Source organism: Rhinopithecus bieti, unplaced genomic scaffold, assembly GCF_001698545.2.
Source record: "Rhinopithecus bieti isolate Rb0 unplaced genomic scaffold, ASM169854v2 scaffold_78508, whole genome shotgun sequence".
In the NCBI taxonomy this organism is placed as follows: domain Eukaryota; kingdom Metazoa; phylum Chordata; class Mammalia; order Primates; family Cercopithecidae; genus Rhinopithecus; species Rhinopithecus bieti.
This window is the reverse complement of record NW_016829854.1, coordinates 943,123-956,416: the sequence shown is the minus strand read 5'-3', so window position 1 is coordinate 956,416 and position 13,294 is coordinate 943,123.

Genomic DNA, 13,294 nt, shown 5'->3' with positions numbered 1-13,294 from the left:
AAAAAAAAAAAAAAAAAAAAAAAAAAAAAAAAAGATTCTCTTTTCTTTTCTTTTCTCTTTATTTTCTTTTCTTGAGACAGAGTCTCGCTCTGTCGCCCAGGCTGGAGTGTAGTGGCACGATCTTGGTTCACTACAACCTCCGGCTCCCAGGTTCACGCCATTCTCCTGCCTCAGCCTCCCAAGTAGCTGGGACTTCAGGCACCCTCCACCATGCCCAGCTAATTTTTTGTATTTTTAGTAGAGATGGGGTTTCATCGTGTTAGCCAGGATGGTCTCCATCTCCTGACCTCATGATCTGCCGGCCTCAGCCTCCCAAAGTGCTGGGATTAAAGGTGTGAGCCACCGCACCCGGCCCTGATAGATTCCCTTTTCATAATATGCCTACCATTCCATCTCCCTCCCCAGGGATGACATTGTTACCAGTTTTTTGTGTTTTTTTTTTTCTGTTGTTGTTGTTGTTTTTGAGATGGAGTTTCACCCTTGTTGCCCAGGATGGAGTGCAATGGTGCAATCTCAGCTCACTACAACCTCCATCCCCCGAGTTCAAGCGATTCTCCTGCCTCAGCCTCCTGAGTAGCTGGGATTATAGGAGCACACCAACATGTCCGGCTAATTTTTGTACTTTTAGTAGAGACGGGGTTTTGCCACATTGGCCAGGCTGGTCTCAAACTCCTGACCTCAGGTGATCCACCTGCCTCCCAAAATGCTGGGATTGTAGACACAAGCCACTGTGCCTGGCCGTTACCAGTTTTAAGAGTATCTTTCTCAATCTTTTTCTATACATTTATATGTGTATATAATAGAAATATGTAGGTTTCATGCTTCTTTTTTAAGTGAGATTATATAAAAAGGCAACTTGCCTTCTTTCTATTAATAATATGTCTCAGAGATTTCTTTACATTCACAAAAGAATCTGAATTGGTAATACTTTCACACGCTGTGGTCGCCAGCTTTGAAGACGGCCTTCAATGACCCCCACCTACTTGTATTCAAATCCTTGTGTAGTCTCTTCCCACACTGAACCAGCACTGGTCTGTGTGACCAATAGACTATGGCTGAAATGATATTATATGACACTTCTGAGATTAGGTTATAAAAGACACAGTAGCTTCTGTCTTGGATCTTTCTCTTGGATCCCTTGCTGTGGGTGAAGCCAGTTGCCAAATTGATAGCATCTCTGTGAAGAGGCCGACAAGGAGAATAACTGAAGCCTCTGGTGAACAGCCAGTGAGGAACTGAGACCTCCAGCCAATAGCCACATGAGTGAGGCATCTTGGAAGTGCACCCTCCAGCCCCAGTCAAGCCTTCAGATGATGGCAGCCCTGGTTGACATTTTGACTGTAACATCATGAAAGACCCTGAGCCAGAATCACCCAGCAAAGCTGATTCCAGATTCCTTGTCCTCAAAAAATGTGTGAGATAATAAACGTTGTCTTTTGCTGCTGAGTTTAAGGGTAACTTATTTGCAGCAATAGATAACTAATACTAATTTTTTTCCTTTTTTTTTTTCTAACTCCTACTTGTATGACTAAAGTACTAAATTTAAAAAGTATAAAAAGAGATACGCTGGGTGCGATAGCTCACACCTGTAATCCCAACACGTTGGCAGGCTGAATCCAGGAGTTTGAGACCAGCCTGGGCAACACTGCAAAACCCCGACTCAACAACAAATACAAAAATTAGCTGGGCATGGTGGTGTGTCCCTGTAGTCCCAGTTACTCAGCAGTCTGAGGTAGGAGGATCACTCAAGCCCTGGGAGTCAGGGCTGCAGTGAGCCAAGATCATGCCACGCCACTGCACTCCAGCCTGGGTGACAGGATGAGATCCTGTCTGAAAATAAAAAAAAAACAAAAAACAAAAAAACCCCCAGAAAACAAAAACCAAAAAAGGGATATAACAAACACTCTTTGTCACTCCTACCTTTAAACACCTGATCTCCCATCCTCTCCTACCTCTGCTACCCCTACCTCTGCTACCTCATTTACAGTAAGCCCTAGGGAATTGTTCAGTTTATTCTCTTGGGTTCAGAAGCAGACATCCCCTTGACCCCTCTTCCTGATCATCCAACCCAAGAAAGGCTGCAGCAGAATGACATTCCCGTTCAGCAGCTGCAAAATCACACACCCTTCTTTCTCCACAGGAACTGAGCCATTGGCCTTTCCAGATTAGATGCCACCTTCCCTGCCAAGGCCTTAGACACCTACAAGCATCCCCACATCCTGTCTCAGGTCTGGGGTGGGGCTTCCCCTCCTTGTACACTAGTGGAAAATGTTATCGGGTCTTTTTCTTCAACCCATAGAAATCAGAAATCAACCACTCACCTCTCAACATCTAGTCCCAGCCCATTTCGCTGGCCCCTTTCTCATGGCACTCACCCTTCCTCCTGCCCAGCCTTTCCCTCTTCACTTCAGACAACCCAAATTATTACTTCCCAGACTTCACAGTCTTTTGCCCCTCAAGACATCAAGGCTGGGCGCGCCCTCAAGGGCTGGGTGCGGTGGCTCACACCTGTAATCCCAGCCCTTTGGGAGGCCGAGGTGGGCGGACCACTTGAGACCAGGAGTTTAAGACCAGCCTGGCCAACATGGTAAAACCCCATCTCTACTAAAAATACAAAAATTAGATGGGCATGGTGTCACACAGCTGTAATTCCAGCTACACAGGAGGCTGAGGCATGAGAATCGCTTGAACCCGGGAGGCAGAGGTTGCAGTGAGCCAAGATCGCACCACTGCACTCCAGCCTGGTAGACAGAGCGAGACTCCATCTCAAAGGAAAAAAAAAAAAAAAGACATCACTCAGATCCATCTCTCTGTCCTGAATGGTCTACCCACAATTAGCCTGTCTGAAAACAGCCACTTATCTTTTAAGATTCAATCCAGAGGTCACCTCTGTGAAGCCTCCTCTGACCTCCCTGCAGGTCTCCTTACTTCCAGCCTTGCCCCCTTCAGTCCACTGTCTGCTGGATGGCTAGAGGGATTGATTCAAAGCCTTCATGTCTCTGCTGCTGAAGACAGTTATAAACCCTGTGCAGAGCCCAGGGAACAGCCAGCTGAGGGCTCTGAAGAGTCAAGAGTAGCAGGCAAACTGGGGCAGAAGAACACTGATTGAATTACCCCCAGCACTTTTGGAGGTTGAGGTGGAAGAATTGCTTGGGGCCATGAGTTCAAGACCTGCTTGGGGCCATGTGTTCAAGACCAGCCTGGGCAACATAGCAAGACCCTGCCTCTACAAAAAATATTAAAGATTAGGCAGGCATGGTGGTGCATGCCTGTAGTCCTAGCTACATGGAGAAGTGGGAGGGTCCCTTGAGCCCAGCAGTTGGAGTCTGCAGTGAGTTATGATCATTGCACTCCAGTCTAGGGAAAGAGCAGGACCCTGTGTCTAAAAAACAAACAAATGAACAAACAAAAAAACTCCAAGGGGGAAATGGGGAATTATTGTTTAATGGGTCCAGAGTTTCAGTTTGGGAGGATAAAAACGTTCTATAAGTAGATAGTGGTGATGGTTGCACAACAATGTGGATGTATTAATGCCACTGAACAGACTGAACTGTACACTTAAAAATGGCTAAAATGGTCAATGCTATGTTATGCATATTTTACCACAATTTTAAAAAATACTCCAAGAAGTAAGGGTGAAGACTCTTTGCTTCCTTTAGCTTTCTCATAAAGATGTATTATATCATATATATGTATATATATAATGGAAATTTTACATCTGAAGAATAAGTGAAACAAAAAACTCAATGAATGGGCTAAACAGCAGAATGGAGATGTCACAAGAAAAAGTCTGTGAACTTGAAGATGGATCAATAGAATTTACCCAATCTGAACAACAGAAAGGAAAAGATTGGTTGGGCACTGTGGCTTATGCCTGTAATCTCAGCACTTTGGGAGGCTAAGGAGGGCAGATCAATTGAGATCGGGAGTTTCAGACCAGCCTGGTCAACATAGTGAAACCCTGTCTCTACTAAAATATACAAAAATGAGCTGGGCGTGGTGGCACATGTCTGTAGTCCCAGGTTCTTAGGAGGATGAGGCATGAGAATTGCTTGAACCCAGGAGGCAGAAGTTTCAGTCAGCCAAGATCATGCCACTGCACTCCAGCCTGGGCGATACAGTGAGACTCTGTCTCAAAAATTAAATAAATAAATAAACAAACAAACAAATAAATAAAAAGATGGAAAGAAATAAACATACAAACAGGGCCTAAGGGACATGTAGGACAAGATTGAAAGGTGTAACACCTGTATGATCAGAAGGATAGCTGACAGCATGGAATATGAATATTTAGAGCAGCTGAGATCTGAATGTTTGTGTCTCCCCAGAATTCATTTGTTGAGGCCAGGTTCAGTGGCTTACACCTGTAATTTCAGCAAAGTGGGAGGTCAAGGCGGGTGGATCGCTTGAGGCCAGGAGTTTGAGACCAGCCTGGTCAACATGGTAAAACCCCGTCTCTACTAAAAATACAAAAATTAGCCAGGTGTGGTGATGCATGCCTATAATCCCAGCTACTTGGGAGACTGAGGTGGGAAAATTGCTTGAACCCAGAATGTGAAGGTTGCAGTGAGTCCCGAGATCATGCCACTGCACTCCAGCTTGGGGACAGAATAAGATCCTGTCTCAAAAACAGAAACAAAAACAAACCATGAAATAAAAAAACAAAACAAAAATTCATTTATTGGCTGGGCAAGGTGGCTCACACCTGTAATCCCAGCACTTTGGGAAGCTGAGGCAGGTGGATCACCTGGGGTCAGGAGTTTCAGACCAGCCTGGTCAACATGGTGAAACCCCATCCCTCCTAAAAATACAAAATTAGCCAGGTGTGGGGGTGGCGTGCCTGTAATCCCAGCTACTTGGGAAGCTGAGGCAGGATAATGGCTTGACCCTGGAAGGGGGAGGCTGCAGTGAGCCGAGATAGCGCCGCTGTACTCCAGCCTGGGTGACAAGAAATAATAATAATAAAAAAATTCATTTGTTGAAATCCTAATCCCCCAGGTGATGGTGTTGGGATTAGGAGGTGGGACCTTTGAAAGGGAATTAGAGCATGAGGGCAGGGCCTTCATAAATGGGATTAGTGCCCTGACAAAAGACCCCAGAGGGGTGCCTTGTCCCTTTCACCAGAGGAGGACATGATGAGAAGGCACCGATCAGAAAGCGAGGTTTCACCAGATACCGAATCTGCTGGTGCCCTGATCTTCTCAAGAGCTGTAAACAGTCCTTGCGCGGTGCCTCATGCCTGTAATCCCAGCACTTCGGAAGGCCAAGGCAGGCGGATCACGAGGTCAGGAGATCGAGACCATCCTGGCTAACACGGTGAAACCCCGTCTCTACTAAAAACACACAAAAAATTAGCTGGGCGTGGTGGTGGGCGCCTGTAGTCCGAACTACTCGGGAGGCTGAGGCAGGAGAATGGCGTGAACCCGGGAGGGGGAGCTTGCAGTGAGCCGAGATCGTGCCACTGTACTCCAGCCTGGGCAACAGAGCGAGACTCTGTCTCAAAATGAAATAATAAAATAAAATAAAATAAAAGTGTAAACAATAAATTTCTGTTGGTTATAAGCCGCTTAGCCCATGATGCTTTGGTATAGCAGCCCAAATGGACTGAGACACAGCTCTACTCACAATTTCCCCAGATTGGAAACAACCCCTTCAATGGGTATACTGATCAACTGTGACCTATCCATACACTGGAACATAATTCAGCAATAAAAAGAAATGAATTACTGATTCCTGCAACAACTTAGATGAATCTCAAAGGCATTATTCTGAGTGAAAGAAGCCAGTTTCAAAAGGTTACATAGTAATAATTTCATTGCTATGACATTCTCTAAAAGATAAAACTATCAGCCGGGTGCAGTGGCTCACTCCTGTAATCCTAGCACTTTGGGAGGCTGAGGAGGGCGGACCACCTGAGGTCAGGAGTTCGAGAGCAGCCTGACCAATATGGAGAAACCCTGTCTCTACTAAAAATACAAAATTAGCTGGGCGTGGTGGCAGGTGCCTGTAACCCCAGCTACTTGGGAGGCTGAGGCAGGAGAATCGCTTAAACCCAGGAGGCAGAAGTTGCAGTAGTGAACTGAAACCACACCACTGCATTCCAGCCTGGGCAGCAAAAGCGAAACTCCACCTCAGAAAAAAAAAAAAAAAAGGCAAAGCTATCATGATGGATCTGCAGTTACCACAGGTTAAGGTGGGAGGAGTGTGTCACTACAAAGGGGAACACAAGGGTTTTTTGAGGGGTGATGGAACTCTTCTATATCCTGTTTGTGGTAGTGGTTACGCAAATATACTCATATGTTAACATTCATAGACCTATACATCTTTATGTCGAAAAAGAAAGAAAAGGGTAAATTTTATTCTATTTTAATTAAAAGAAACAAATAAAAAACTTTGGTAGCCTGCCTCTAAGATGGTCCACAATGATCTCACCTCCTCCTTGTACTTACGCCCTTCTCATATTGAATAGGGCTAGCTTGCACACAGGCTTGTGCTATTTTTCTTGTGGCCAAGAAAATGGCAAGGCATGGTGGCTCATTTCTATAATCCCAGTTGGGAGGCTGAGGCTGGAGTATAATTTGAGGCCAGGAGTTCGATACTAGTCTAGACAACATAGTGAGATTCCCATCTCTACCAAAAAACGTTTTCTTTTTTTTTTCTCGAGACAAAGTCTCTGTAGCCCAGACTGGAGTGCAGTGATCTGATCTCAGCTCACCACAGCCTCTGCCTCCCAGGTTCAAGTGATTCTCCTACCTCAGCCTCCAGAGTAGCTGGGATTACAGGTGCATGCCACCACACCCGGCTAATATTTTGTGTTTTTAGTAGAAACAGGGTTTCATCATGTTAGCCAGGACAGTCTTGAACTCCCGACCCCAGGTAATCCGCCTGCCTCGGCCTCCCAAAGTGCTAGGATTACAAGTGTGAGCCACTGCATCCAGCCTCTACCCACACTTTTTTCCTTTTTCTAATTAGCCAGGGCCGGGTATGGTGGCTCACACCTGTAATCTCAGCACTTTGGGAGCCCGAGGTGGGCGGATCACAAGGTCAAGAGATCAAGACCATCCTGGCCAATATGGTGAAACCCTGTCTCTACTGAAAATACAAAAAATTACCTGGGCATAGTGGCATGTGCCTATAGTCCCAGCTACTCAGGAGGCTGAGGCAAGAGAATCGCTTCAACCTGAGAGGCAGAGGTTGCGGTGAGCCGAGATCGTGCCACTGCACTCCAGCCTGGCAAGAGAGCAAGATACTATCTGGAAAAAAAAAAAAAAAAAAAAAAGCCAGGCACGGTGGTACATGCCTGTAGTCCCAGCTACTCTGGAGGCTGAGGTAGGAGGACTGCTTGAGCCCAGGAGGTCAAGGCTGCAGTGAACTGTGATCATGCCACTGCATTCCAGCCTGGGTGACACAGCGAGACTGTGTCTCAAAAAAAAGAAAGACATTGCAGCTTCTGTCTTGGTGTCTTGAATCACTCTCCGGGGGTAGACAGCCACGATGTTGCAAGGACCTTCCAGCAACCCCATGGAGAGGAACTGAGGCCTCGTGCCAATAGTCAGCCCCAACTTGCCAGTCCTGGGAGTGAGGCACCTTGGAAACGAAGCCTCTAGACACAGTCAAGCCTTCAGATGACTGCAGCCCTGGCCAATATTTGACTACAATCTCATGAGAGATCCTGAGCCAGAACTGCTCAGTCAAGCTACTTCCAAATTTCTGACCCACAGAACCTGAAAGATAATAAATTATTTTTGTTTTAAGACACTACATTTGGGGGTTATTATACAGCAACGGATAACTAATATAAAACCTAAGTCAGATATGTCACTCCTCTCTGTTCAAAACCTTCCAATGGTTTCTCAGGTCACTCACATAAAACCAAAGGCGATGGCTCATGCCTGTCATCCCAGCACTTTGGGAGGCCGAGGCAGGTGGATTACCTGAGGTCGGAAGTTCGAAGCCAACCTGACCAACATGGTGAAACTCCGTCTCTACTAAAAATACAAAATTAGCCAGGTGTGGTGGTGCACGTCTGTAATCCCAGCTACTCAGGAATCCAAGGCAGGAAAATTGCTTGAACCCAGGAGGTGGAGATTGCGGTGAACCAAGATCGTACCATTGCACTCCAGCCTAGGCAACAAAAGTGAAACTCCATCCCAAAAAACAAAAAAACAAACAAAAAAACCAAAGCTGAGGCTGGGTATGTGAGTTATGTCTAATTCCAGATTTTTTTTTTTTTTTTTTTTTTTTTTTTGGACGGGTCTCCGTCCTGTCGCACCAGGCTGGAGTGCGTGGTGTGATCGTCCTCCAACTGGCAAGCTTTCCACCTCCCGATTCCGCATTCACTGCTAGCTCCTGGTACTGGGCTACAGGCGGCCCCGCCACCGCACCCCGGGGGACTCAATTTTTGTTTTTTCAGTGAGCGGGGTTTTTCAACTGTGTTAGCCACAGGGTGAGTTTGATCTCCCGACTCGTGATCGCCCGTCTTGGCCACCTTCCATGTGCTGGGATGCTGGGATTACAGGCGTGAGCCACCGCGCCTGGCCAATTCCAGCATTTTGAGAGGCTGAGGCAGGAGGATCACTTGAACTCATAAGTTCAAGACCAGCCTGGGCAACATAGTGAGACCTCATCTCTACAAAAATTTAAAAATTAGCTAGGCATGGTGGTGCATGCCTGTAGTCCCAGCTACTTGGGAGACTGAGGTGGGAGGATCATGTGAGTCGTGGAGGTTGAGGCTGCAGTGAGCCATGATTGCACCCCTACAATCCAGCCTTGATGACAGAGTGGAAGATTCAGGAGAATCGCCTGAATCTGGGAGGTGGACGTTGCAGAGAGCTGAGATCATGCCATCACACTCCAGCCTAGGCAACAGAGCACAACTCCATCGCAAAATAAGTAAATAAATAAAAATCTCAAAAACAAACAAACAAAGCAGAACCCACAAAAAAACCAAAGGTGAGGTCCACTATGATCTGGCCTCTCTCACTATCATACCTCACCTCCTGCCCCCCTCCCTGATGCCAAAACCATCTCCCTTTCAGGACTTCTGCACTTGCTGTTGCCTCTACCTGAAATGTTCTTCCCCAGATACCCACATGGCTCACTCACTCACCTCCTTCAGGCCTCTGCTCAAATGTGACTTGGACACAGAGGCCTCCCCTGACCATTCCAGTTACTCTCTTTCTCTTTACTCTATTTCATTCTTCATTCTCATTCATATTCTTTGTTACCGCCTCATACATTAATTTTTTTTTTTTTTTTTTGAGATGTGGTCTCACTCTGTCACCAGGCTGGAATGCAGTGGTGCAATCATGGCTCACTGCAGCCTTGACCTCCTAGGCTCAAGCAATCGTCCCAGCTCAGCCTCCCATGTACTTGGGACCACAGGTGTATACCACTATGACCGGTTAATTTTTTTTTTTTTGGACAGAGTCTTGCTCTGTTGCCAGGCTGGAGTGCAGTGGCGCAGTCTTGGCTCACTGCAACCTCCGCCTCCCGGGTTTAAGCAATGCTCCTGCCTTAGCCTCCCGAGTAGCTGGGAATACAGGCGCACACCACCACACTCAGCTAACTTTTTTGTATTTTTAGTAGAGACGGGGTTTCACCATGTTGGCTAGGATGGTCTCGATCTCTTGACCTTGTGATCTGCCAGCCTCAGCCTCCCAAAGTGCTGGGATTTTAGGCGTGAGTCACTGTGCCTGGCTAATTTTTTAATTTATTTTCTTATTTTGCGATGGAGTCTTGCTCTGTTGCCTAGGCTGGAGTGTGGTGGCATGATCTCAGCTCACTGCAACCTCTACCTCCCAGATTCAGGCGATTCTCCTACCTCAGCCGCCCAAGCAGCTGGGATTACAGGCACACACCATCACACCCGGCTAATTTTTGTAGTTTTAGTAGAGATGGGGTTTCACCACGTTGGCCAGGCTGGTCTCAAGCTCCTGACCTCAAGTGATCTACCCACCTTGGCCTCCCAAAGCACTGGGATTACAGGCATGAGCCACCGTGCCCAGCCCCAGCTAATTGTTTAAAAAATAAAAGTGGTTAATTGGGCTGGGCACCATGGCTCATGCCTGTAATCCCTGCACTTTGGGAGCCCAAGGCAGGCAGATCACCTGAGGCCAGGAGATCTGGCCAACACAGTAAAACCCATCTCTATTAAAAATATAAAAGCCAGGTGTGGTGGCACAAGACTGTAATTCCAGCTACTTGGGAGGCTGAGGCATGAGAATCGCTTGAACCTGAGAGGCGGAGGTTGCAGTGAGCTGAGATCGTGCCACTGCACTCCAGCCTGGGTGATGGAGTGAGACTGTCTTAAAAAACAAAACAAAACAAAACAAAACACCAAAACAAAACTCATTAATTATTGGATGATGAGAGTGTGGGTGAGTTTTTTTGTTTTGTTTTGTTTTTTGAGACAGGGTCTTGCTCTGTCGCCCAGGCTGGAGTACAATGGTGCTATCACGGCTTACTACAACCTCCTGGGCTCAAGGGATCCTCTCACCTCAGCCTCCTAACGTGCTGGGATTACAGGCGTGATTCACTGCACGTGGCCTCACCTTTGGTTTTACAGGACTACAGGCAGGTGCCATTATGCCTGGCTAATTTTCGTTTGTTCTTTTTTTTTTTCTTTTGGTAGAGACAGGGTTTTGTCACATTGCCAGGCTGGTCTCAACTCTTAGGCTCAAACCATCCTTCCACATTGGCCTCCCAAAGTGCTGGGATTATAGGCATGAGCCCCTGCGCCTGGCCCCAGCTAATTTTTCGTTATTTATTTATTTATTTATTTATTTATTTATTTTTTATTATTTTTTTTTGAGACGGAGTCTCGCTCTGTCACTCAGGCTAGAGTGCAGTGGCCGGCTCCACTGCAAGCTCCGCGTCCCGGGTTTACGCCATTCTCCTGCCTCAGCCTCCCAAGTAGCTGGGACTACAGGCGCCGGCCACCTCGCCCGGCTAGTTTTTTGTACGATCTCCTGACCTTGTGATCCGCCCGTCTCGGCCTCCCAAAGTGCTGGGATTACAGGCTTGAGCCACTGCGCCCGGCCCGTTATTTATTTCTTATCTGTTTCTTCCCCACTAGAACGCCAGTATCATGGGAGGAAGACTTAATTCATAATGGTTCAAGGTCTTAATTTGTATTCCCATTTTACAGATTTAGAACACTGAGTCTCATAATTACACACTGGATTAATTTTAAAGCTAGGCCTTGCACTCACACCCTTACACTACAAACCTAATGCCCTTTCCAAGGGTGACTCAGTTCCAAAGCCCTCATTTTACAGTTGCAGAGGAGGCAAGAGTTCACAGAAGGCCAGGGCCTGTTGCAAAGAAGCAGTTCTCTGCCTCTTCCCATCCTCTGCCCCTACATCGTTAGCCTGGGTCCTTAACACCCTCCAAGCCCTGCTCCTCAGAAGCCTAATCCCTTGGAGGTGGGAGGGGGTTTCTCCTGCCAGCTCATCTCCCCAGCAGGCAAAGTGCTCAGAGTTCCTGTTTGCTTACTGGCAACAGCTGAGAGAAGATGGTCTCACTGTGAGCAAACACAACATTTAAAAGCCAGAGGGAGATGTAAAGGAAACTTACAGCAGGCAATGCCTAGCAGGGTTGCCAGAGCCCCAGTAATGCTTAATCCTTCATATTTGAGGCCCTCCTAAGGCTTGCAAAGCATTTTCATGAACTTTGGAGTCTCTCTGACAGCCTCATGCCAACTGCTGGTTCCTAGCTGAAGAATCTGAATTTCAGAAAGGTTATGCAATTTCGCTAAATAATAACACATTTTTATTATCAACCATCTACTATGCATCAGGTACTGTGGCAATATTATTTATATATATCTGTGTGTGTGTGTGTGTGTGTGTGTGTGTGTGTGTGTGCATATATTTTTTTTTTAGATGTAGTCTTGCTCTGTTGCCCAGGCTGGAGTGCAGTAGCACCATCACGGTTCATTACAGCATTTGCCTCCTGGGCTTAAGTGATCCTCCCGCCTCAGCCTCCTAAGTAGCTGGGACCACAGGCACACAGAACCACACCTGGCTAAATTTTTTATTTTTATTTTGTATTGATGGAATTTTGCCAAATTGCTCAGGCTGTTCTTGATTTCTTGGCCTCAAGTGATCCTCCTGCCTCAGCCTCCCAAAATACTGGGATTAAAGGCACAAGCCACCATGCTAGGCCTTTTTCCATTCTGTAGATGCAAAAACTGAGGTTCAGACAAGCTAATGACTTGTTTGAGTCACACAATGACTTGAGTTAGTGACTGGGCTGGGATTTGAAATGAAGTCTCCCAGGCTGTGTATAGCCAGCACACTGTAGCACCAGGACAGAAATCAAAGTGGACAAATCCAAGACTTTTGTACTTTTAGTAGAGACAGGGTTTTGCCATGTTGGCCAGGCTGATGTCAAACTCCTAATCTCAAGTGATCCACCTGCCTCCACCTCCTAATGTGCTGGGATTACAGGCATGAGCCACTGCACTTGGCCATGAAACTTTGAGCAGTGTTTGCCTCTGGAGTGGGGTTTGCGCTAGCAAGGGGGCACTTGTTTTTCACACTACAGGTATATTATTTTGAACGTTTTGAATTTTTCACCCTGTACATGAATTTAATGCCATTAAATTTTTGACTAATTTACGCAGCTAAAGTCCTGCCTTTTGGCATTGCCCTCAAGGGGCACTATGGGGACCCTTTCACTCCTATGATGCCTCAGGGCCCTTAGTGAGCCCTGCAAAGCCCCTGCTCATACCCTTACCCCATGTATTTGCCTCTAATCCTAAGACAATTTCTGGTTAAGATCCCCAAGGGTAAGGACCAAACCTCTTACTTTGGCATTCCAGAGCCGTCTCACACGGCTCAAACCTCCCGATGCTGCCTCATCTCCTGTCTCCACCTCCCCAAACCTATGCCCAGCACTGCTTGCTGCTCCCCACAAACTTTGCTCTTGACACCTGGGTCAGCACCTTTGTTCATGCAATCCCTCCATCTACAATTCCTTTTCTTATCTCTCATGTGTAGCTGTTAAAATCATACCCATCATTTGGCTCAACTCCTACCTCCTCCACGAACCCTCCACGATGCCAGACATATATGGACACATACACATAAATGGGTTGAGTGAGTGAATATACATATACATATATATATATACACACACACACACACACATATATATATATACACATATATATATACACACATATATATATATACACATATATATACACACACATATATATATACACATATATATACACACACATATATACACATACACATATATATACACACACATATATATATACACA